This window comes from Pseudonaja textilis, unplaced genomic scaffold (genome assembly GCF_049901715.1).
Source record: "Pseudonaja textilis isolate UNSWEBS1 unplaced genomic scaffold, rPseTex1.2 PTEXCTG39, whole genome shotgun sequence".
Lineage (NCBI taxonomy): Eukaryota > Metazoa > Chordata > Lepidosauria > Squamata > Elapidae > Pseudonaja > Pseudonaja textilis.
Genome location: NW_028262660.1, coordinates 37,485 through 63,209, shown reverse-complemented (window position 1 = coordinate 63,209; position 25,725 = coordinate 37,485). Strand labels below are relative to the sequence as shown.

The 25,725-nt window shown below is 38.7% G+C and overlaps 1 pseudogene; it reads right to left on the bottom strand.

The window, feature by feature from the left end:
* Window positions 1–25,251, bottom strand: part of LOC148123793 (uncharacterized) — a 50,005-nt pseudogene extending 24,754 nt beyond the window's left edge.
* Window positions 25,252–25,725: the final 474 nt, after the last annotated feature.

Below are 25,725 nucleotides of genomic sequence, written 5' to 3'. Positions count from 1 at the left end.
AACCAATTCATCTTTATACCTTGTTCCTGTAGTTTTTGCATAGATTTAAGTTCACCCTTTTCATTCAATATTTCACCATATCTAACTGTTTGTTCCTTTTTGTATATTATAGGATAAGAAAATGCTTCAATAGTCGATAGCCAGACTGGAATTTTCAAATAACATTGTCTTTTAATCTTCTCCCAATTTAACCATAGAGACTCCCATATATAAGGTCTTCTAAAGTACCACTGTGTTTTAGTTCCTTTATACCATAAAAAAAGCATTCCACCCCAACAACAGATCATGTCCTTCTAGTGTCAACAATCTAGTATTTCTTAATGTTATCCATTCCTTAACCCACATCAGATTTGTAGCTTGGTAATACAACTCCCAATTAGGCAAACCAAATCCTGCTCTTATTCTAGCATCTTGCAAAAGTTTTAACTTTGTTCTCGCTTTCTTACCTTGCCATATATATTTCAACACTATTTTATTTAAATCATCAAAGTAGTCTTTTCCAAGCCTAATTGGATTTGTTTGAAACAAATATAAAATTCTGGATAATATATTCATCTTGATTGTTGATATTCTCCCTATTAATGACAGTTGTAAATTTTTGCCATTTCGCCAAATCTAGCGCTATCTGCTGTTTAAGTTTGATATAATTATTCTCTTTTAGTGTACTGCATCTTGCTGTCAAGTATATCTCCAAGTACTTGATCTTATTTGTGACCTGAATTTTCAATAGGTCTGCCAATTCTTCCTTTTGTCTTGATAGCATATTCTTTGTCAAGATCTTTGTCTTATCTTTATTTATTTTCAAACCAACCACCATTCCACATGTCTCTATCTTTTCTATCAATTTTGATGCTGTTTCTAGTGGGTCTTCTAAGATAAAAACCAGATCATCTGCAAATGCTTGCACTTAAATTCTTTCTTTTGAATTTTCATCCCTTTTATATTCTTTTCATCTGTAATATTTCTGTTTAACACTTCCAAAGTTAACACAAACAACAAAGATGATAGTGGGCACCCTTGTCTTGTTCCTTTTCTTATATTGATAGATTCTGTAAGTTCTCCCTCTGTCATTACCTTTGCCTATGCTATATAGCTTCTACTGCTTGAATAAATTTTCTAGCGAAGCCCACTTGTTCCAGCAGTAATAACATGAATAGCCAATTCACATTATCAAATGCCTTCTGTGCATCTAGAAATATCAAAGCCATTTGTTTTTCAGGATGTGCCTTGTAGTATTCCAAAGTATCCAAGATTACTCTCATATTGTCTTTGATTTGTCTCTTTGGCAGAAATCCATTTTGGTCAGGATGGATAAAATTATTTAAATATTTTTTAAGTCTTTCTGCCAATATCGAAGAAAAGATTTTATAATCTGAGTTTAGTAGGGAGATAGATCTATAATTCTTGATTTGTAATGGATTGGTCTCCTCTTTTGGAACAAGTGTGATATAAGCTTCTGACCATGATTCAGGTATCCTCTTCTTTAACATAACTTCATTCATAACTTCTAGCAATGGGAGATTCAACGCTTCTTGCAATGTTTTGTAAAATTCTGCCAGAAGTCCATCTAGGCCTGGTGCCTTTTCATTATTTTGTTTCCTAAGTGCTTCAGTTAACTCCATCATCGTTATATTGCTTTCTAACATTGTTTCAATCTCTTTAGGTATCTGGGTAAATTAGCATTCTGTAAATACTGTTTAACTCTTTCCTCATCAATATTCTCTTGTGTGTATAGTTTCCCATAATAATCTCGAATAATTTCCTTCTTCTCTTTACTACCATAACAAACTCGGCCTTGATCATCTATTAATTATGATATTTTTGTTGATTCTTTCTCCTTTCTCAATTTATATGCTAACCATCTACCTGGTTTATCTGCATCTTCAAAATAGTTCTGTTTGGCACCTCTAATTTTTGTGCTAATTCTTCTTTTTCTATTAGACCCATTTTATGTTTAGTTATATCCATTTTTAACTTAATGTCCTTTCTCTGTGGCATTTTCTGTAACTCTTTTTCGAGTCCTTTATACTCATCTTCTAATGCCTTAGAGGCTAATCTTTTCATGGTATTTCTTTTCCTTGTATAGTCTATTATCAAGCCTCTGACATATGCCTTCATTGTATCCCATACATTCTGGATTGATGTATCTTCTTTTTTGTTTTCTCCAAAGAAAAAGGCCAATTCTTTCTCTATCCACTGTGTGAAGTCTTTTCCCTTTAAAATAGTATTATTTAACGTCCATCTAGATCTTCTTCTTTGTCCTTTCCATTTAATTTTCATTGGACTGTGATCTGCCCAAGTACTTGTTTCAATATTTATTTCTTGAATATTAGTTAACAATTCTGTTGACATCCATATCATATCTATTCTGGACCATGATAAGTGTCTGTTTGAGTAGAAGAGTAGAGTCTTTCTATTTTGCTTTATTGTTTCTGTGATGTGTAGTCCAGTTTATTGTCTACAATTCCATTAAAATCTCCCATCATAACTATATTAACATAGTCCAGTTCAACTATTTTCATATGTAATTTTTTATAGAATTCTTCTTGTTTGTCATTCGGGGCATAAATTGCAATCAGGAGTGCTTTCATATTATTGTCCATTATTTCCACCATTAATATTCTTCCATCATCATCAGTATAAATCAATTTCGCTGAGATGGTCTCTTTAATATATAAAACCACTCCTCTTTTCTTACATTGTGTCAAGGAAGTGAATATTTTCCCTAATTTTGGCTGTATCAACAATTGTTCATATTGTTTTTTAATATGTACTTCTTGTAGGCAGATTATATCAAATTTTAATTTCTCTAATTTATGAAAGCTTTTCCTTCTTTTAATGGCTGAGTTAAGTCCATTTATATTAATTGTAATCAATTTTTTCTCTTCCATGGTTATATTTTGTAATTAGGTTTAACAGCTCTTGTGGATCTTGTTCTTTGGCTTCCTCCTTTGGCTTCCTCCTTTCCATCTACAAACCTTCCATGTTAAACCTTCTGGAATCAGCCATCTATAATTCACCTCTTTTTAAAGTAATAATTTGGTCAAAAATCAGTATTCCCTTCTCATCTCTCTCACTCTTCTGGGTACTTGTTGCAAGACCACAATCTCCTTATCTTTGTATTTCAATGTTTTCTCTCTTGCCACTTGCAATATATGCGTTTTAATGGCTTTCTTTGTAAATCTGATGTGAACTTCTCTTGGTAAGCTATTTCTCATATCTTGTGAAGTCTCAATAAACCTCATCTATTCCATCCATCAACTTCTCTTCAGTTATTTCCAAAGCTTCAGCCAATATTTCTATCATTATCTCAGCTAGTTTTTGTCCTTTTTCTTCCTCTATGTTTTGAAATCTAAGATAAAATTCTGATCTGTCCATCTCCCATCTCAGCATACCACTTTTATCTTGTTCAACCACAGTTAATCTGTTATCAATGTCTCCAATCTTCTTGTCCCTTTGTTTATCTTCTTCAATTTTTTGGAGTCTCCCATCATACTTCATCATCATTTATTGGATGTTCTCCACTTTTTCAACGGTTTTCCCTGTTCTTTGTTCAATGTTCTCTATTCTCTTTTCAATATTCTCTGATCTTGTTTGAATATTTTGAATTCCTTGCATAAACCATCCTGAAGAAACAGTGAATGTAAATAGCGCATCCTGTCAATCCCAGGGATATCGCAAAGCCCCTGGTAAATCCAGGAGAAGCTCTTTTTGCCAGTGGCAAAGAGGCAGCCATTAAAGCTGCTGAAGTTGGGACAGCTCCAAAACAAAAGAGAACGGAAAGAGAGAGTGTGCCAGTTTGGTGAGAACTTTTTCTTTATTTTAAGGCTTGAAAGGACACCCTAAGGGAAAGAAAGAATCTGTAAAATTTTTGAGAGAAGTGATTAAGCAGCGATTTTAAACAGGAATGTCAAAGTAATTTTTTTTTCTCATTGCTGGATTTCCTACACATGATCTTAATTTTGAAACTGGACTGGTTTTTTAATATATATTCTTCTCTCCTTTTTGATTTCATAATATTTTAAGTCAGGGATTCCCTTTTAGTTATTCTTTAAATATCTTTTTTCTTTTTCTTTTTAATTAATTCTTATTATATTTTGCTTGGAAAAGGAGGGGGAAAGTGAAAGCTAATGACACTTTGTAACACTGCGAACTAGATGCTTGGAAATATTCTATTTTTCTTTTCTCAGACAAAACTGAGAAAGAATTGAGACTTTGTTTCAATGACATTGCCTGCTTGATAAGATAGAGGGAAGAGCACAGGAGAGTATTATTACAGGTGCTCTATATTATGGTAATTTTTAATATGAGTTAAAGGAGAATAAATTGAATGATGTATGTGATAAAAAGGTGCACTCAAATGGGTAATTAAGGGAGAAATCTTTGGAATTATTAATATTAAGATGGAATTTATTGAATAATGAAATAAGAATATGGGATGAAATGGCAAATATGACAGATAAAAGTATAAGAATATAGTGAATATAGAATAAGAAATAAAGAATTTTAAGATATCATATAAAGAAGATGAGCATAATTAAAGAAAAATAGAACAAGTTATATGAACTAAAATTAGATAAAATAAAAGTAAAAAGTATAAGAATATTTTTAAAAATTTATAGAAAATGGAAAATGCAATGCTATGATAAGAAACTGATATGTGAGATAGATATGTAATTATGGTCATGTTTGTATGGAAATGTAAAAACCTGGAATTACACCATTCACTAAAAGAGATGTAAAAGATTAAAAATAAAAAAAAAATTTTGGAAAAAAAGCCACTCATTAGGGCTCACTTCAGTGGGGACCTCCCGAGTATGAGGTATGGGGACAAAATCAATCCCATTCAGTATCTGGAAATAGGTGAATCTGATGCTACTATGCACTGCATTGTTAGGCCACTTCAGCATATGGTAGTAATTCAGCCCAGTCTGTCTATTGGTATTAGACATAGCAGCAGAGGTACTATTCTACTATCATATTAGTTCTCTCAGATGCTCCATTGGTAGCCAGGTGAAAGGTGGAACTGACACCCTGGGAAGACCTTCTAATTTTCAAAAACTTTCACCCAAACTTAGCAGTACACTGTACTCTCCAATCTGTGATGATCCTCCTTGGCATGTTGTGAAGGTGGTAAATGTGGGCAATGAGCAGTTTTTCCAATTTTGGGGCCAATGGGAGGCTGGGACAGGCCACAGGCCTGTCCAGTTGTATGAATCCCCCCCCCTCGTGCTAGGTTCTTTTCTGTAGACTGCTGTATTTCCTCCAATTCCTTGGGTGTTATAGAATACATTTATGGTTTTGGTAACCTGGCCTTTGGCTATATTTCTATAGCAAGTCTGTTGGATGGTGGGGAGGAAGGACATCACACTCCTTCTCACTGAAGACCTCTGTGAGATCACTATATATTGCTGGGAAGGCCATTGCCTCTCCTGCAGATTTGACATTTACAATCCTGGGACCCAGGTTTCATGCTTCACTAAATGCCCTGGACTGCAGTTTTCATGAGGCAATAGATTGGGGCCAATCCCTATATGCACCCACCAGATGGTTGGACCCCACTTATCCAGCCAGACAAGCCCCAGAATCACTTCCATCATTTTTGGGACCATGATAAAGCGGATCATTTCCCGATGCTGGCCAAACTTGAGCTTCACCCATTCCATGACATGGGTAGCCAGCAACCCACCCAACAGCAGCCATCCACTTGCTCGAACCTTGACAACTTTGTCACCATCACCCCAAACTGGCAGCTGTTGCCAGGTTAATAAGACATTGAATGCACCCTAACTCTATGAGAGCATTACAGACTCAATGCATCCAGTCCATGAGTACCACTGGGAGCCAGAAGGCTGTACAACTTTACTTACCATGGGGCCAACTATCTGTCACTATCAGAACTGTTTAGCTTGGGTCCTTTGTCTACCATCAACAGAGAATTGTCTGCCATACCCATCAGGGTCACGGCTTCTGCCTGTTGGGTCCCTCAAGTCTTCTCTGGAGATTTCTTGGGCATCTTGTTCAATGTTTCTGTCCTTGTCCCCAACAGGGCCTATCTTTGCAAGGGCAGTGCACTTAGCTACCTGGCCCAGTTTCGCACACTGAAAACATAGCATGGTGGCTGGGTGGACGTGGTTTTCTCAGGTTGGGCCACCGGAGCAGGTGGGGGCCTTTGAGCGCTGCTGGCTGTTTGATCTGGGAACTGTTGTGGCTGCATAGGCACATCTCCTTTTGGCCTATAGTCCCATAGTTCTGCCTCCAATTCCATAGGTGTTCTGTCCTAGGCTTCCCCAAAAAGGACTAAGCAGACTCTTTGTCCCCATCAAATAACTTTTATTAAATGAATGTGAATTTCTTGCATTCATATTCAGCCAATGGCTTGGCAAACAGTCTTTCAAGGTTATAATTGGGAGCTCAGATCTTATCTATCTTGAAAAGCTTCCTGGTAAATATTACCAAACGCAGTGCTGACAGAGTCTCTAGGATGCACAGACAGATATTCACAATGATGGAATGAACAAATGAATTGTTTCCTGCAAAAGCCCCCTTCCTTTTTGCTCCTTTTTAAAGCCTTATGGGAGGGGCCATTCATCATCCACTTGCGGCCTGGTGTACATGCCCACTCACCTACCCACCCACCCACCAACCTACCCATCCATCCATCCATCCATCTATCTGCTTGCCTGCCCGCCCACCCACCCATCCATCCATCTATCCATCTATCCATCTATCCATCTATCCATCTATCCATCTATCCATCCATCCATCTATCTATCTATAATCTATCTATCTCTGTTTCTGTTTCTGTCTCTGTCTGTCTTTCCACATCTCTCTCTCTCTCCTGGGGCATCTTCTGCAGGATCCCCTTCAATCCTGGGAGAGCCCTGGGATACCTCGTTGAATTCCATTCCATTCCATCCTATTACCACTCCGTGTTATTGCAGGGATCGCCAATCTTTTGGACCTCAGGAACCACAAACTCATACTTTTAAATCTTGAGGACCACTAATATGATTTTTTTTAAAAAAGATAAAATATTTAATATAAAAAATTATTTTTATATTAAATTTAAATTTAATATTAAAATTAATTTTAATACAAAATGAATAAATATTTTTTTGAAGATAAAAATGCTGATTTAATTATAATAAAATCATAAAGACTTAATCAAAACTGTGGGGCAGAGCCTCATCCTCTGGGGGGAAAGATGATTTAATACTGCTGGGATTCAAAAGAAGCCACATGGTTCCTGGAGGCTGGGAAGATCTGGACAGAGAGGAACTGGCTTCCCCTCAAATGGAAGAAAAGCAGAGCCCCCCCCCCTCAATCTGGTCTCCTGTCATTTCATATCTCCCCCAAGTCAGAGGAAACCTCTCCTTCCTTTGCCTCTCCTTCCGGCCTGGAGTTAGGGGAGGGAAGGAGGGCCGGGCTGGAAGCACTGAGGACGACGGGCTCCTAATAACCAGGCAACACCCTCCATGCCAAAGTCTCCCCAAGACTAAGCTCCAGATTTCTCCTGCTGCTTCCAGGCAGAGAAGAGTCCCTCCCTATGTGGAGGCTGAAGGGGATGTGTGTCAAGCCCAGAAAAGCTAGAGTTCTCACCTGCACAAACAGGCTGGTTATTAAGAGGCCACCTTCCTCAATGCTCTTTTGGTCTGGGCTTTTGGTTCCCGCCCCATGCCAAAGGAAAGCCAACTGGACTTCTCCTTCCCTCCTACACTTCCCCCTGCTCCCATCCCCCCACTCAATCCTAGTTTGGGACAGAAGAGAGCATGCCGGAAACACGTGTTAGCATTTCCAACACATATTTCTCCAGTGCTCGCCCGCAATTCTTCCTGTTCCTCCAAACCTGGCTTCCTGAGGGGGGAGAGCAGCCCTGACATCTCTGCTGCCCCTCCCACAGGAAAAGAAAGCAAGCAGAAACAGCTCTCACTGGGGCAAAAGAGCAGAGGTCTCTTGCCTGTGTTTTCCTTAACCTTAGCTCTTTCACCCTAGTGAGAGCTATGTTTCTGGTCACTTCTCCTGTTTTCCCTGGGCAGTGATGGCTGGGGCCATTGTGGGGGGGAGTAGAGAAGAGCACTGAGGATGAGGAAACTGCCACCACCACTGCCGCCCCATTCCAGACCTCAAACTGGCTGATGAGCACAGATTTGCCCCCTCTGCCCCCTCCCACCATCACAGGCACACATTCTTCCCTCCTCCCTTCCTCTGGCTTCTGCAAAACCCCAGGTGAAAGCTTCAAATGCGCGCATGCTCCCATCTCTCCTCTCTCCCACCTCCCTTCTGTCCCACCTCTCCTCTCTTGGCAGACTGCAAAACGCCTGGGGAAAGCTTCAAATGCACACATGCTCTCCTCCACTAGCTGCCCCCCCCCACCTGCCCACTACCCTGTTGCCTTTGGCTTTACCTGTGCAAGCAGCAGTGAGCAGAAGTGTGGGTGTCATCTGCAAGGTATATAAAGACTGGAGGATGGATGATGAGGGCAGCAGGAAAAGCCAGCCATGCAAGGAGTGGCTGGGAGGCAAGGGGGTGGGGCTTAATCCCACCACTACACGGACCGGATAGGTTGTGTCAGCAGGACGTATCCAGCCCGCAGGCCTTAGTTTGAGGGCTCCTTCCCTATGGTAAGAAACAGAAGAGGTTCACTTTCTGGACCATTTTTAAGGGTATAATGAGGCCTGTGAAAGTTATATCTGGGTGTAGTTATAATGATTTGGGGTCATCCTATCATTTCACATGATTGTGAACATTTTCAGGTCTTCCCTCCTTTGAGCTTATCTCTTCCCTTTCTTCTTTCCTCTCTTTTTCACCTTTATTTTTTCCCCTCTGGTCAAACATAACATTGGCGATCCTGCACAAGTTTGATACTTCCATGGATGACCAGTTTGATACTATCTGGTGGAAATGGCTTCCGATATCAATGGTTGGGTGGTCAATGAAAACAGAAGCCAAAATCCATTGGTCCTTAGGGTCCTGCATGTCCAGGTGGACATAAGCCATTCCTGATTCTAATAAGCTATCAGGCATTTCTCCCTCTTGTTGCACAGTATGCTGAAACTTGACCAATTCAGAGGTTCCCACCCTATTTCCTGTAATGCCTCGAACAGATTCTTTTTGGTCCTATCATATTCATCCCAGTCAGGCCATTCTTACCAGGGCTACCTGTCCAGGTATAATAATTATGGGCCATCTAGCAATTTCTTCTGTTTTCTCAAAAAGCTTGAGGAATGTATCCTTTGTGGAAAAAAATATATGGAGCAGCTGTGCCACATCTCAATAATTTACTTGAGGGTTCCAATTACTGCCTGGGGTTCAAATCAAAAAGATGGGATGTCTTTTTTCCATATCACTAAATCTGAGGAGGAGAAAGGAGTATGTGGGAAGACATATTCTAGCTATCCTCTTCAACAGCCTGGAACTGAATGGCTTCTACATTAAGGGGCGGGGGCATAATTGTACCTCTCACTCATCATTGAGGTATGTAATATTTATACTAGTCTAGTTCCTGTCCCTTCTTTGGTTGGGGTTCTTCTGGTTCTGAGAGCTCATCCCAACAATACCAATATGGTAACTGAGAAGGTTTTAGCCTAGGTCTTAGCAAAAGTACTGAATTCTGGCCAAATCATTCCCCTGTCTCATCTTTGAGCAAAGACCACTCTTCATATAAACTATGTGCACATTTCTTTTTCATCTTTGAAACCTTTTTTGATCCCAGGCTTTTAGCAGTCTCCTTAAAGGAGACATCAGCAGGACCTTGGAATCAGAGCTTCCCATATTTTCAGGCAAGACTCTGATACTTATTCCTGTTACGCACAGTGAGTTTTCTTCCTTTACACTCCTGCAACCACAGAGAGACTCTTTCCTGTGATCCTATGTAAGACAGTCTTTCAGCCTTAACTGAGCAAAGCAATTTTTAAAGCCACACTAGCAATCACAAGGTGACTTTTAAGCCACCCTGGTCCTGAGCCCTGGTTTCAGACCACAGGGTGTCTGTGAGGACTCTGACTTCCTTTTCACAGAGTATGAGAGTCCCTCCTAGAAGAGTGGTATTTTGCTCAGAAACTTCAGTCATTTGTCCAAGTATAAATCCCTACTCACAACCTGCTTTCTTTCTGCACAATTTTCCTTCTCCTGATAGAGTCCCATGCTCTAGCCAATCTCTCTTGCTTTCCAGAATTTTCCAGTCATGATCCAGTGGGACTTGCAGCAAATCTGGGGCAGTTAGGAAAGGCACAAGGGAGGTGGGATCCAGCTGAGATGGATGAGGATCATTCCATCACTCTCCTCAGACTCTCCCAATGATTTCAGTATTCACCTCCTTTCTAACCAATTGTTGAGTGCAAAACTCAAAAACTCCCTTAACTACCCTTAAGCCACCTGGGAAGGATCTAGGAGCTTACCCACAGATGAAAGAGGTCTGTTGCCTGCAGGGTGACAACTTTCCAGGCATGGTACAGTGGCTGAGTTAGCTGGGAGTTCCTTCTTGGTCACCAAATTGTGGGAAGAAAGGTCCTCCAGTTCATTTTCTCCAGCCGGGACAATGCAATTAGCACTAATTAAGGAAATAAAAATCTGAGAAGTGAGCATATCAGAAAGGAGGTTTATTTTCAAAGCCAGAGATCCTAATGACAGCAGGTATGGGTTCTGGGACAGCTGTCAAATTGGTATAATAAATATAAGGTTTTTTACACTGTCTTTTACAGCATTTTGTAATTTTGAGTGCTTTTATTATTTGATTAGTTTATTTGTTTCACAAAAGTTTGTGATGGGTCTAAAGTATCAGCTTCCCTGGATTTTAAACCTGTCAAACCCATGATTGGAACATACTGGTAGAAGGATACAAGCTATTCAAAAAAAAAAAAAAAAACCCAGACCCCATAAAAGAGGAGGTGGAGTTGCACTGTATGTAAAGGACCACTATATTGCTACAGAAATGCATGAAACCAAAGATGAAAACCTCCTAGAATGCATATGGGTCAATATAAAAGAAAAAAAGGATGACATAGCCATAAGTGTATATTATAGACCACACAATCAAGCAGAAAAAATATATGTCCTTTTTGCCAACCAATTAACAAACATATGCAGGAAACACACAACAATAGCAATGGGAGACTTCAATTATCCTGATATCAATTGTAAAACTAATTCTGCACCAAGTGAGAAATCAAATAAGTTCCTAACCAACCTAGCTGACAATTTTGTTGTCCAAAAGGTAGAGGGTGAAACTAGAGGGACAGCCATACTGGACTTAATTCTTACAAACAGAGAAGAAGCGATAGAGGGAATTGAAACTACAGGAATCTTGGGTGAGAGTGACCATGTCATACTAGAATTCAACATAACACAAACACAAGCAATAGAACATAATGACACCAGAGTCTTGGATTTTAAAAGAGCTGATTTTAATAAACTCAGAGAGAACTTGGGAAAGATTCCATGGATGAAAATCCTAAAAGGGAAAACAACTCAAGAATCTTGGGAAACTCTGAAAAGTATGATCATAGATAGACCAGTACAATACCACTGAGAAAGAAAAACAAGAAATCCAAGAAGAAACCAGCATGGCTGCAAAAAGATCTCTCTGGCAAATAGAAAGAAAAAAAGGACAAGTACAAAAAATGGAAAAAAGGACATACAACTAAGACAGGATATCAGCAGATAGCCAGAATCTGCAAAGACGAAGTCAGGATAGCAAAGGTTCAGAATGAATAAAGATTTGTGACAAACGTCAGAGATAATAAAAAAAGTTTCTTCCAACATATAAATAACAAGAAAAAAATCAGGGAAACAATTGGTCCACTAAAGAGAGAAGACAGCAAGGAAGTAACAGGCAACAGAAAGAAAGCAGAACTGCTTAACTCATTCTTTGTATCTGTCTTCATGCAAAAAGAAACTATAGCTCCACCCACCAAAAACATAACTGTAAAGGACAGACCAGAAATAAAAGTTAAAATAAGCAAAAAAATAGTAAGAGAACATCTGTCTGATCTTGATGAACACAAATCACCGGGGCCTGATGGATTACATCCCAGAGTTTTAAAGGAGCTAGAAGGGGTCATCTCAAAATCACTGCACCATATCTTTTAAAATCCTGGAGCACCGGAGAACTACCAGAGAACTGGAAAAGAGCTGATGTGATTCCCATGTTCAAAAAAGGAAAAAAAACAGACCCAGGAAACTATAGACCAATCAGCCTAACATCAATACCTGGGAAGACACTGGAAAAGATAATAAAAAAACAGATCTGCCAACATCTAGAAACAAGTAAAGTAATAACTACCAGTCAGCACAGGTTTGTTAAGAACAAATCATGCCAAACCAATCTTATTTCATTCTTCAACACAGTGACTAAATTAGTAGACCAGAAAAAAACTGAGGACATAATATATTTAGATTTCAGCAAGGCATTCAACAAAGTAGACCACAACCTTCTTAGTAAGCTAGAAAAAAGTGGAATAGATGGACTTGCAACTGGCTGGCAAACCATACTCAATGAGTAGTCCTTAATGGGTCTAAGTCTACATGGAGCAAGGGGGTGCCACAAGATTCTGTCTTAGGCCTAATACTTTTCAATTAATGACTTAGATGAGAGAATAGAAGGGGAACTTACCAAATTTGCAGATGATACTAAGCTGGCAGGAATTGCTAACACCCAAGAAGATAGGCTCAAGATCCAGAGGGATCTCAACAGACTAGAACATTGGGCCATATCTAACAAAATGAAATTCAATGTAGAGAAAAGTAAAGTCCTACATTAGGCAAGAAAAACCAAAAGTACACATATAGATTGGGTGAAACCAGGCTCAATAGCAGTAACTGTCAGAGGGATCTTGGAGTCTTAGTGGACAATCAGCTAAATATGAGCCAGCAGTGTGCAGCAGCAGCCAAAAAAGCTAAGCAAAAAAATAGTTGTATTAACAGAGGGATACAATCAAGATCAAGGGAAGTACTAATACCACTCTATAAAGCCTGAGTAAGACCACACCTAGAGTACTGCATCCAGTTTTGTTCACCACTATAAAAAAAATATTGAGACTCTAGAAAAAGTACAGAGAAGAGCAACCAGGATGATTAGGGGACTGGAAACTAAAGCATATGAAGAATGGTTACAGGAACTGGGCTTGGCTAGTCTGGTAGAGAGAAAGACCAGTGGAGACATGATAGCAGTCTTCCAATATTTGAGGGGCTGCCACAGAGAGGAAAGGGTCAAGCTATTTTTTAAAGCACCTGTAGCCCAGACAAGGAATAATGAATAAGGAGAAATTTAACCTGGAAATAAGGAGAAACTTTCTGACAGTGAGAACAATCAACCAATGGAACAGGTTACCCTCAGAAGTTGTGGGAGCGCCATCACTTGAGACTTTCAAGAAGAGATTGGACTGCCATCTGTCAGAAATGGTGTAGGGCCTCCCGCTTGGGTGTGGGATTGGACTAGATGACCTACAAGGTCCCTTCCAACTCTGATTATCTGTTATCTGTTAACTAATTTAATTCTTTTATCTTGACTCAGTCTCTTGCTTCTAGTGAGCCCTCTTTTTGAATAGGCAGGCTTGAGTCAATGTTTCCACTTTTCACAATGACTAGAGTTATTCAAGTTCATGCTTGAAATATTGTTTCCTTTCTTTAAGCTAAGATATGTATCAGTTTGCCTGCAGCTAACATCTGACAGCTTAGAGAGAGAAAATGGAAATGTTCTTTTACTTTTAGTGGCATCTGTGTTTCTTTTCCTGCCTGTTCAATTTTGTTGGATACAACAAAATAATACTTATCCAAACTTCAGAGATTGTTTGTATTCTTGAGACATAAGCCACCACATAATATTGTCTTGTTTTATTCAATTTTAAATATCTTGGTAACAAAAACAATTTTTGAGATGGATTACAGAAAGATAGCAATTTAGGCATAGGTGTAAAACTGTTTTATAAAAATCACAATAATACATGTATGCAGAATAAAGTGCAACAATAAAAAGATCAGAGAAGAATGTTTAAAATGTAAAAAAATGTATATAATTATAAGTATCTACATCTCTGTGATTGTATCTATGTCTGTGCATGTAAAAACTGCTACCCATGTAAATCAAATACCAGAAGAAAGAAAGAAAGAAAGAAAGAAAGAAAGAAAGAAAGAAAGAAAGAAAGAAAGAAAGAAAGAAAGAAAGAAAGAAAGATAGGTAGGTTCCAACATGTAGTAAAGACTTCTACAAATAGTCTAAGCATAAGAAAGAAAGACATCTCATGGATCACATGTATGTTCATTATATGGATCAAATGTTCATCATATGGACTTTTCATAAGAACCATTTTCCCTGTCTTAAACCTATCCATTTGATTTCTTTTTCCTAAAGGAAGAACTTAATATTTATCTCTATTAAATTTCAGTCTGTTAAATTTCAATCTATTATTCTCAGTCTTTTTTATTAAGATTATTCCAATATTTTCCCATCTCCTAAAGCAAAGTTTCTCAACTTTGGCAATTTTAAGTTTAAGATATGTGGACTTCACTTTCCAGTCTTCCCCAGCCAGCATGCAAGTTGAAATCCACAAATCTTTTTTTTTTAAAAAAAACAAGTTTTATTGATTTTACAAACAAACAAACAAAACAAAACATCATTAAACATTAAAACATAAAACCTCTTTCCATTGTAAATCTTTACAAGGCAGGTAACACATTGCTTTATATCACATACTTATAATTTATCCCATTTCCATATAAACACGTAAATTCCCTTTACCAAATTCCACATTGTTTCTCTTTAATCATTATTCAATCATATTTCCTTTCTAATTTATCTGCTATTCAATCATCACATTTATATTTTCCTCTGGCTTGTTTATAATTGTTCTCATCTAGTCTTCCCCCAAGATTTTATTATTTAATTCTTAATTGGACACACACACATAAGACATAAACATAAAAACATAAAACTTCCTTGTAGAAAGTAACTTGGCCCCAGATTACCTCTTTTTGTATGGACTTCAATTGAATTCATGCTCTTCTTATATACCATTACCTATCTTATTTACCATTCTATATCTATTATATAACTCCTCTCCACTTTTGCCTCGTCTTAATTCTGTTTTATATATTTAATCTTGCTTTTAAAAAAATATTTTTATATCTTTTGTCCATTTACATCTGTCTCATTTCCAATATAAAAAAGAATAGTTTCCCCTGGAATCACTAATCAGAGTATGATGCCTTTCTATCATTCCCCTAAATTAAAATTTAAAATAACACCTAAATCCCAATCAGATTCTGCTTAGTACATTCTACTATTTCAGAAACCAATACTACAATAATAAATCCATAACAGTCAACACATTAATCCATTCAACTCTATATTTAAACTAATATTTTAAACATTCCCTTTAGTATTTTATTAAAACTTAAAATCATTCATTATTAAACATTTTAAAGTTATACCTTAATATTTTAGTCTTTTATTAGATCTTAAAAAGTTCTGATTATCTACTTATAATACAAATACCACTATTACAATACTCATGTGTACTTTGCAGAATCCCCCCCCTTTTTTAAAAAAAACCCATACATTACCCATTATCCCTAAAAATATTTCTTTTATCCATCTTGTTTTATACCTTTATAACTTTTTCCCCCCTTTTCCCTTTCCTTCTTAGCCCGCCTAAACTTTTTACCCCCTCCTCTCCAAACCTCTGCCTTTTTGATTTTCCCTTTCTGTTGCATTCCTCTTTCCTTTTGCTTTCTAGCATTCTGTTGTTTTTGCATCTACTTTTTCTCTTTCATAAATATTTTTTTATTTCTTAAGTCCTTCCTTTTCGCTCCTCTCTTTCTCCTTTCTTTCTTAGTCACACCATTTAGTTCATTAAAAATGGCTTCTTCTTCCTTGGCTTCTTCCAGCTGTTGTTTAATTTGCTGACACATGACAAGCGCCATATCTAGGAAACCAAGGGCTTCTCCCATACCATCTTTGCCTTCTTTCCTTATTTTTAAATATTGTTTTTTTAGTTCATCAAAAGATAGAGCCATTTTAAACTGTTTCTTCTTCTTTTTCTGTATCCTCTTCTTATTATTAAGCCAAACAGTTATTTCCAAACTTAAAACAGTTCCCAAAAGTCCCAAAATCCCACAATCATCAAACAGTCCAGGCAGAGTACAAACTTCTTTTTACAATTTCTCTTCTAGGGGTGAAGTCAAATTAGGGAAAGAAAAAACGTCCAGTCTGTGCTTTAAATCTTTTTTAGAATTAATTTCTATTCTCTTTATCTTCAAGGCATCTCCTCCAGCAAAGTCTTAGAGTAAAAAAAAATTTTTTCCAAGCCTCTCCCTTCCCACTTATAACAAAGGAGTTTAGGTTTTACCTTCTATCAAAAGGCAGGTTTCCCTTGTCCATTTGTTAATTCCATAAGGGAGGGAGAGTAACTTCCCTTTTCATCACTTTTCTTCGCCGCTGAAAACATCAATCGGGAACATTGTAGAGTCTAGAAAAAAGCCAATACTTTCCCAGGTGTTGAATATGTCCTTAAGGTCCCAGTTCGACCAAGAAAAAACTTTCATTTTAAAACTCCTTCTTCTTCCTCCTGCACATTCTTTATCCAGTTGCCGGCTTCTTTATGGCAGACATAAAGACCGCCGCTCCACCGTCTTGAGAGAAGGGGGCTATTGCCGGCTGGGGAGGGGGTTTGCGATACCCCTCCACCCCTGTCCGGATCCCCCCTTTCTTCAGCTGCCCCAACAGGGCAGCCTTAGCCTCCAAATCCGTCAGGATTGGAGGCACCAAGGCAGCTAGCACAGCAGGGATCATAGAGAAAAGCAAATCCCTGCTGTCACCAAAGCCGACAAACCGGAAAAATCGAAATCCACAAATCTTAAACTTACTAAAATTGAGAAATACTGTTCTAGGATATCAACTGTCCCGATCAGTTTGATGATGCAAATTTAATAACAATTCCTTTTATCTCTTAATCCAAGTAATTAAAGACATTGCTCAATTAGCAATCTGGCCTTGGCCTTGGAGAACTGAAGGTTTTAAACTCTTTTTTTAAAGTATTTTTATTTGTTTCAATTAAGCTTGAGATAGACTTTTCATCCTTCAACAACTCTTCAGAAAGCTCTGATAGAATGTATTTTATCTTTCTAGAAAAGACTGGACTTTGAGTATCTTTGTCTGTTGTTTTCTTTTGCCATCTTCACTGAGCAAGTGCTGCTCCAGTTTTTCCCCCCTCTTAATTTATTTAAAGCAACTCTGAAGAAGTTCTTCTATTATTAATATATTGCATCTAAATTAACTTCAGTCCATTCTGAGAGTTAGTCTTCCTGATAGCCTTCTCTGAAGTTTAGAGTTGCCTTAGTAATTTGATCTCTTTTATCTCTTATATGTGTCCTTGATTTTCAGATTGTTCATTGGGCATTTTTGGAAAGCACAATGTATATTTGTTCTCTAAGACAAAAGACAGGATTTTTAGGTGAATTATTCAATGACCTCTTGGTTCTATGATGGAAAGTGAGATAATTGCTAATACAATCAGCAAATGGTTGCATCACATGAAATCCTACAAGGCTCAAAATATTATACAAGAGTATCTGAAAATTTGGAAATGTCTTTAGTACACAAAAGATATAGAGAATTCATATGCCTCTGTGTGCATATTTGGTTTCCTGACATAGAGCATAATGTGCTCAAAGGTTCTGAAATTTCATCACTAGAATATTTTTTTCTGTGTTAGAAATCGGGGGGTGGGGGGGAGGGAGATAATTAAATATCAATAGGATTTAGTGTCAACTGTCCAAATAGCATTTCCAGAAAAAGAAATTCCTGGGACATAATTTTACCAAGAGTATAACACTTCACTGAAAAACTACATTGGCACAGAAGAAACAAAACCACCTCTGGATTTCCCACACAAATGTAAACATAGTTATTTCACCCTTTCCCTCTGGGACACCCAGAGTTCATTGTGTCCACCAATTGCTTCTGTTTATTTTGTTTGAGAAAACAGCTAGGCATGTTGAAAGCTTCCAGAGATACCTCAGTTACTTAGATACCATTCCCCCACCTTTTCATTCCATTCCACTGCCTCCTCCCCTTGTTGTCAAGTTGTGAGAGAAGGAGAAAATATAGATGAACAGATGAATCAGTCTTGACATGCTGACCCCCTGGAAGAAGGGTAAACCTGGAATAAGAGTAAACATATATACACATTATTACTCACAAACCAACTGCTGCTGCCTTTCCTATTGGGCTGTTGAGGATACTCAGTGTGAAATTTCTTAACTAACCTCACTGCCCTAACATCTGGGGCAACCACCCGGTCAGTGTCTGTTAATGGGTAACCTTTCCACAATATTTATATTTCTCCTTTGTGATATTGTGAGTCAAGAATCTTTTTGAACTCATAGTGATGCTCTCCCTTTAGTAAGATGGGAAGAAGAGGTGGTTCTTTGACTAGCCTCAAACCAGATCCCCAAAAAAGTTTTAAAAGGCTGCAATGAAACACCAGATGAACTCACCTGAGGCTTCTTGGAAACTTCAGCTCTATTGTCCCTGGATTCATGATCTGGATGATGTGGAAAGGCCCCATATATTTGGGACCTAACTTTTGGCAAGGCTGCCTCAGGTTTAGGCATTTGGTAGACAACTACACCTTATCTCCCAGACTAAACTCTTGCTGGGGGGGGCGGGGGGCTCTATTCTGATTTGCTTACCTTTTTTGACTAGCCTTACTTAGTGCTTACCTTTTTTGACTAGACTTACTTAGTGCCTTGTGCACAGTGGTCCATGTGGATTTAATGTATCCATCCAATCAGCCAATGAACCTATGGGATTGGGCTTCCTGTGGGAACTCTGGCATGAGCATGAACTCAGTCCACTTTGAAAGGAGTAAAATCTACACCGCTATGCACCAAGTTGTTATGTGCCACCTCTACAAAAGACAAGAGTTTGACCCAATTAGGCTGCTGATAATTTACATAACAGTTCAGATATTGCTCTACAAATGAGTTGCTGGGTTCAGCAGCCCCATTGGTGCTTGAATGATAGGCCAGAGCTAAGTCCCTAGAAGGAGCCTATTCCTGCCAAAAGTTTCTTTTGAACAGAATTCATTCTGAATGCCATGTTTCATATAAGGGTAATTTTTTATATTTTTGAACAATGTTTTGTGATTGTGGTGAAGTGCCACATTCACTTCCAGCTTTACCAGATTCATCTTTCTTCCTTACCATTAAATTCAAAATGGAGTAGCAGAGCACAGTCCACAATGCCTCACTGGTTTAGCAGCTTCACTCTCCTTAGAAAGAATCACTACTCTTTGTAAGCTTGGTTGTGTCAGTGGCATTAAGTAAACTATTAAAAGATCGCATGCCATAACATTGGGGCGCCAGCTCTGCCCTCCAAGAGATCTTGGTTTATAATCAAGGCAAATGCAGATACATTTCATACAGTTTCTCCCCAAATATCATTTAATATGGACACTCTTTTCATAGAATGCCTTGGTCTGCAGTTGAATCTACTTGCCAGTGGAAAAAACCTCTTGACTTTTAATTGTCCAGTTTTTAGAAAAATAAAGAATACATTGCAATATTAATTTGACTAAGTTGTGAAAGTAGGTTATTTAATATGGTGTTTACATTCCAAATACTAACTCTTTTCTTTTCCTGCATTCTTCACTGAAATTTCCTATTGTCCATTTTAGTTAATAATTAAAGAATTTCTGTTAAATAATTCTCCCATTAATCATCACTAATATATAGATTGGCATTGATCCACATCATGCTTTTGAGGTCACTTGCATCAAGCAATGAGTTATATTACTACAACTAATTCCAACAGCATGTGAGTATATCATATCAGAAGGCATTAAAACATAAATTAATATGAGTCATCTGTGAATCCATCTGCCACCGATGGGCTAAAGTGAAAGGTGTTTTATAGAGGCATTGGATTTAATAAAACTGTGTTTCCAGAAATTTGAAATAGGGAAATTTAACAATGCAGTAGAAGACCACATTACAAAACAGAAATCTCATTCCATTCATTGCAACTATAGTTTGAAAAGCTGTTCATTTGAGACTGAAGAACAAGCCTATCTCTTGTTTAAATCATGGAAGCAACTTCTGTGTGGCTATAGACTGATATCAGAATGAGCAAGGCCATTTGATCATTACATGAGGACAGACATTTGAGTCCCAAAATTCCAATAGATTGACCAAAGGCACTTTCCTCTAATGGAGAAGATATTCTTCTAGGTCTGGTCATGCTTCCAAAATTTTTCAGAATCAATGATTCATTAAAGCAGACCATCAGTTTTCAGACTTCTACACAAACCTAGGGAAAAAAAGAGATGGCCCTGCTTTAACATATACATTAAATTTAATGGGCAGGTTTCTTAAAATAGCAGGAATTTATGGCTTACATGGAAACCTAAAAAAATCAAACTATATTAATATCAGAGACACTTTGTACTTGAAAGAAATCCAAAAGGACTGAAGCATTTCTTCCTAATCATATCTGACATATGCTCACAATCCTAATTAATTTTAGAAAAAAATCCTTTTCAGGTATCTTTCAAGCACCGTACCACTCTGAATCTCTTGCCACCCTAGAATTAGAACAACTTATCCATGACTGTGTCCTATCCCAGTCCACCAAGCCCCTTTTGTCATTCCCCAATCAACATTTTGACTGTTCCCAACAATGTCAATAGTGTCCAACTCAACAATATCATTACTCCAAGCCATGAAGCAGTCAACATAGCATGGCAAGGGTTCTGGTCATAGTGGCATCAGTGGCAGGAATTGTGGCTTCATGATCCTGTGCTGAATACTCCCTTCAGAGGGCCGAATACTCCCTAGAAGGGAGGTGAAGGAAAGAAGGACTCTCTGGTGGTTGCAGAGAACAGCAGCTCTCCTACATGACCTGGAGAAAACTCTCTAAACCCGAAGTCAAAGAGCAGTGGCAGCCATCATGGCCACCACCCAGCTGGGGCAGCCAAAGCAATGAAGATAGAGCAGGAGCAAGTAGAGGAACAGTGTGTGGGTGAGATTAAGCTTGGTTTTTACCTAAAAGAGATCCCCAAAGTAATGATTTTTTTTGGGGGGGGGAGGACTTTTAAAAGAGTAACTTTCATGACTAATGGGCATTTCAGCCCTGGAAAAAATAGGAGTAAGGAAGAAACAAGGAGTTTTTCTTTGAAAGCATTGAATTTTGGATTAGCTTTAAATGCTGGAATTAATTATTGGATAATCTAAATGCTGGACCTGGCTTAACTAAATAATTGACTTTGTTTAGAAATAAATGGATTTTGATTGTAATCAATAGCTGTGGGGGGGAGGGGGGGGAGACAGCATGGAAATTTGAGAGGAGACCGCCATCTGCTGACAATTGGAAGACAAACCATATCCCTATTACTCTGGACATCTTTGGATGTGGACAGAGATTCTTTATTGTAGAACGGTTATCATCCCTATGACTGGAGTTGAAGGAATAGTCATGGAAATGAGTGCACTTTTTCAAGAGGTGACCTTGATCTTCAAAAGTATTAGCCTTAAATGGATGGCATGGATGAGAAAATGGAAAATATCTTACAAAGAACAATAAAAAAGATCAAACTGCCCTTGAAATGGTGGAAGTAATAGAAAGACAAGATGAAAAAAATCCCAGCAAACTGAATACGAACAAGGAACAAATGTAGATCAGAAAATGAGAAAATGAAGCGAAAGCTCAACAAAGAGGAAGACCAGATAAATGGCAATGGAGAGGAAAAAACAGAGGAATTGGTCAAATGAACAGATAAATCAAAGATTGGGGTAAAAAATAGGACTGACAAATCAGCTGATAAAGGAAGAAAAATTGAAGAAAATAAAACAGACAAATCAACAAATGAGCAAATAGGAAGATATTGTGGATAAGGAGACTAGAATATGAGCAGATATGTGGGATAAATGTTGTTACAACAATGTAATCAGAGAAATGCTTAGATTAAATAAGAAAGATATAGATGAAGATAAAGATGAGAAGCGTGGGAAGCACAATTGAGGGCAAGAGACAAGGGATAGAAAGAATTGTTACCCACATATTAAGAAAGCTAGATTGTAAGTGGGAGAAGCAGAAATAAATTAGATAAGGGAAGTTTTGTCTTCTTTCTCTTATGGGATCAACACTGTTCACACATAATATAGATGTATATTAAAATAAAATAGAAAGGGAGAGGAGGAGAGAAAAAGAAAAGAAAGGAGAGGGAAGTAGAGAGGGGAGAAGAGGAGAGAGGGAAGGAAAGGGAAAAAATAGAAAGATTAAAGGCTTATAGCTCTTAGGCGTCTTTTTCTTAATCTAGGCTCAAATAATATAAAAAGAATTATTTACATTTGATTGTGATAAGAAGTATCAATATTGTGGTAAATTGGATTACTAAATAATAGATAGAAAGACTAAGGGTTTGTAGATGTTAGATATCTCCTTTTTATGTAAGGTTTAAATAATATAAAGAGGATTACATTTGATTGTGATAAAGAATACTAACATTGTGGTAAATTGGATTAATATGGATGGGTCTGGGATCAACACTGTTCACACATAATACAGATGTATATTAAAATAAAATAGAAAGGGAGAGGAGGAGAGAAAAAGAGAAGAAAGGAGAGGGAAGTAGAGAGGGGAGAGCAGAAGGAGAGAGGGAAGGAGAAGGAAGTGGAGGTGGGAGGAGAAAGAAAGAGGGAAGAAGAAGGAAGTGGAGCTGAGAAGGAAAGGGAGGGAAGGAGAAGGAAAGATGGAAAAAGATAGATTGTCAATGCAAAATTGAAAATATGAGGAGAGGGGAGAGGAGGAGAGAGGAAAGGGAAGTAGAGAGGGAAGGAGAGAGAAAGGAAAGAGGGAAGGAAAAGGAAGTGGAGGAGAGAAGGGAAGAGAAGGCAGGGAAGGGGAAGGAAAGAGATGGATTGTTGATGTATAATTGAAAATATGATGTATTATAAGGGAAAATGCATAATAAAAAAATATATTTAAAACACAGCATAACAAAATTCAAAGCACAGGGAGATTAACACAATCTAAGAAGCAGGGCACAAAGAAGTCAAGGGCTTCAAGGAAATCCAAAGCACATATGAACACAGAATTGCAAACAATTGTCTCCGATAACCAACTTCCCCCATTCTATTCCCTTAAATCAATCCCCATCTGGAGTTTCTCATTAGGAGGGATGAAGCTTTAAGTTATTTTCTTGTGAATAGCCTCACCCACCTCTGCTGAATCTTGTGGTGCTCACTCCCCTTGTCTGTGGCTCAGAAGGGGTGGTAGCTGTTACTCATCTGAGTCGGCCCGCTGCTGCTATGCCTCCCTGACCTCTCCTTTTCTGCTTTCACATGTGCCTGCTTATCTGGGAGATTGCTCTCCCCACTTCCCGAAGTTCCTAGGACTGCATGATTGTCAAACATGGAGTTCTCTGCAGTATCTGGATGTCTCCGGCTCCATTTCACACTCATCCTCAACATTGGAGCCTCCCAAAAGAGACTGTCTTCATTTTGTTCATGATTAAAAGCAGTTTCAAATAGATCTATGTGCCATGTGAAAACCCAATTTTGAAGTCTTCAAATGATGGCTCCTCTTAAGTATGAGGCTACCCATTTCTCAGGAACTTCTATGATAACCCTCTTTGAAACCATATGGGCATTGCCCCCTGACTCATAAATAGTGCCCAAGCAGGCAAACTTATCATTCAGACAGAAACTTGCAAAGCTACAGCTCAAGTTTGCTACAGCTCAAGTTTGACACCAGGGATGTCAAACTTGATTTCATAGAAGGCCACAACACTCAGTGTTTGATCCGCTTCTGGAGCTCCATATGGTTCACATCTGCCTGACGGCTGGGTTGTTTCCAGATGATTGGTGGGCAGCTCTGGCATCTTTCCGTGGGTGGCTCCCATAACTGGCTGCCAGATGGTGGCTACTGGTGGCTGTGAGAGAGGGATGGCAACCAAGTAACTTCCATCCTCCCAATGTAGCACAAATCAAAATACCGATACTTCTTTATGCTGATGATACTGCTATTATTTCACAAACCCCTACTGAACTCAAGAGAGCTATTTCAGCAACGTTAAAATACTGTAGACAAAATAATCTGACCCATAAATCGAAAATCCTACTTTTTCCTAAAAGAGCTATTCAATACTCTTGGAGACAAGGATACAATCTAGAAAAGGTTAATACATCCAAGTATCTTGGCGTGGTTTCCCATATGAAAGGTATTTGGAAGGCACATCTGGAGCACACAATGCAATCAGCACTTAGGTGCTCAAATGCTGTCAAACACTTTTTTTACACAGGCAGAGGACAATTAGTCCTTGCAGCTTTAAAACTTTTTGAGGCTAAAACAGTGATGCAAAGAGTCTTTAGAAACCATACAAACAAAATTCCTACAATCCATTTTAGCTGCACCTAGTGGGACATCAAATGAATAATTGAGGATTGAGATAGGAATGCATCAAATTCAGGTGAGAGCCTGGAAGATAATTTACTGGATGAAAATTCAATACTTCCTGGAGGGTTTGACTCCTTTAGTCCTGATAGACAATTTTCTGCAAACAGGTGATAGAACATAAGCTGGCCTTCTATAGACTTTCCCCACTGTTTTTAATATCCCTAGGCTATTATCAAGCCAAGCAAATGGTTTCCAATAGAATAAGAGATGCCGAGTTTCAGTTAGAACTCAGTAAGATATCTCCTCACAGCAGAAATTGGATTGAATTGGGTGTTTTAAGTTTGGCACGTGGGAGAGAAGAGGCAGAGACAGGTTAACTCTAACAAGGCTTTATTGCTAACTTGTATCTCAGCCATGGCTAGCCACAAGCTAACTTAGCAGCCAGCTGAGAGAGAGAGAAAGAGACAGCTGATTCCATTTGACATTCCTTCTTTTATACAGAGCTGTCAAACGGTTCAACCAACCAGGGGCTTCTCTGGCTCCCACTCAAAGAGTGGACTGGAGTGAGGACTGTTGTTGGACACAACACTCCTTTCCCCTGGAACTGCGCATGCATAACTGTCCAGGTAGGCAGAGTGATGCCTCACTTACCCTGATCGTCTCAGTCCTGCTGGAGTTGGCAATGGAGAAGGACCTGTTGCTGCGCTAGAGCTTTCCACAAGGGGTGGTGTTGGTTCTTCTCCCTGGGCAACCTCGGTTGGCTGAGAGAGGACCTGGGATGTAAGTGGGACACTCTTGGGGGACAGCAAGCAGGCCTCAGCTGTCAGAGGTGCAGCTTCCTCAGGTAGGGCCTCCATGAGAGACTGCTGTTCATGTTCGGCCGAGGGACTTTGGTGTTGTCCCCCTCATTATCCATGACTTTGGCCTCCTTCTGGATTGGACCTGCAGGGGCACTCCAATGGCTTCTTAATTGGCTGGCACCATACTGCTGGCGCCATAGTCTCCCATAGGCCAAATCTTACTCTTTATAACTTAGGGCCTGTTATTTTTTTCCACCCACTCGGGCAACCATAGGGGATTTCATGCGTAATTGTGGGAGTAGACTAGTCTGAATGTCCTCACTCTGCTGGTCAAGTGTAGGGGTGCTCTAGGGCCATAGGTAGGGTGCAGCCAGTCAAGGGGAATTTGCAGTCTCCTTCCCATCAGTAATTCGGCTGGGGTGAGGTTGGTGGTTGCATTAGGGGTGGTGTGCTGAGCTAGTAGATACTGGGCTACCTTAGTTGACCAGTCCCTTTCTGTCATTCTGCCCAGGGCCTCTTTAGCTAATCTTA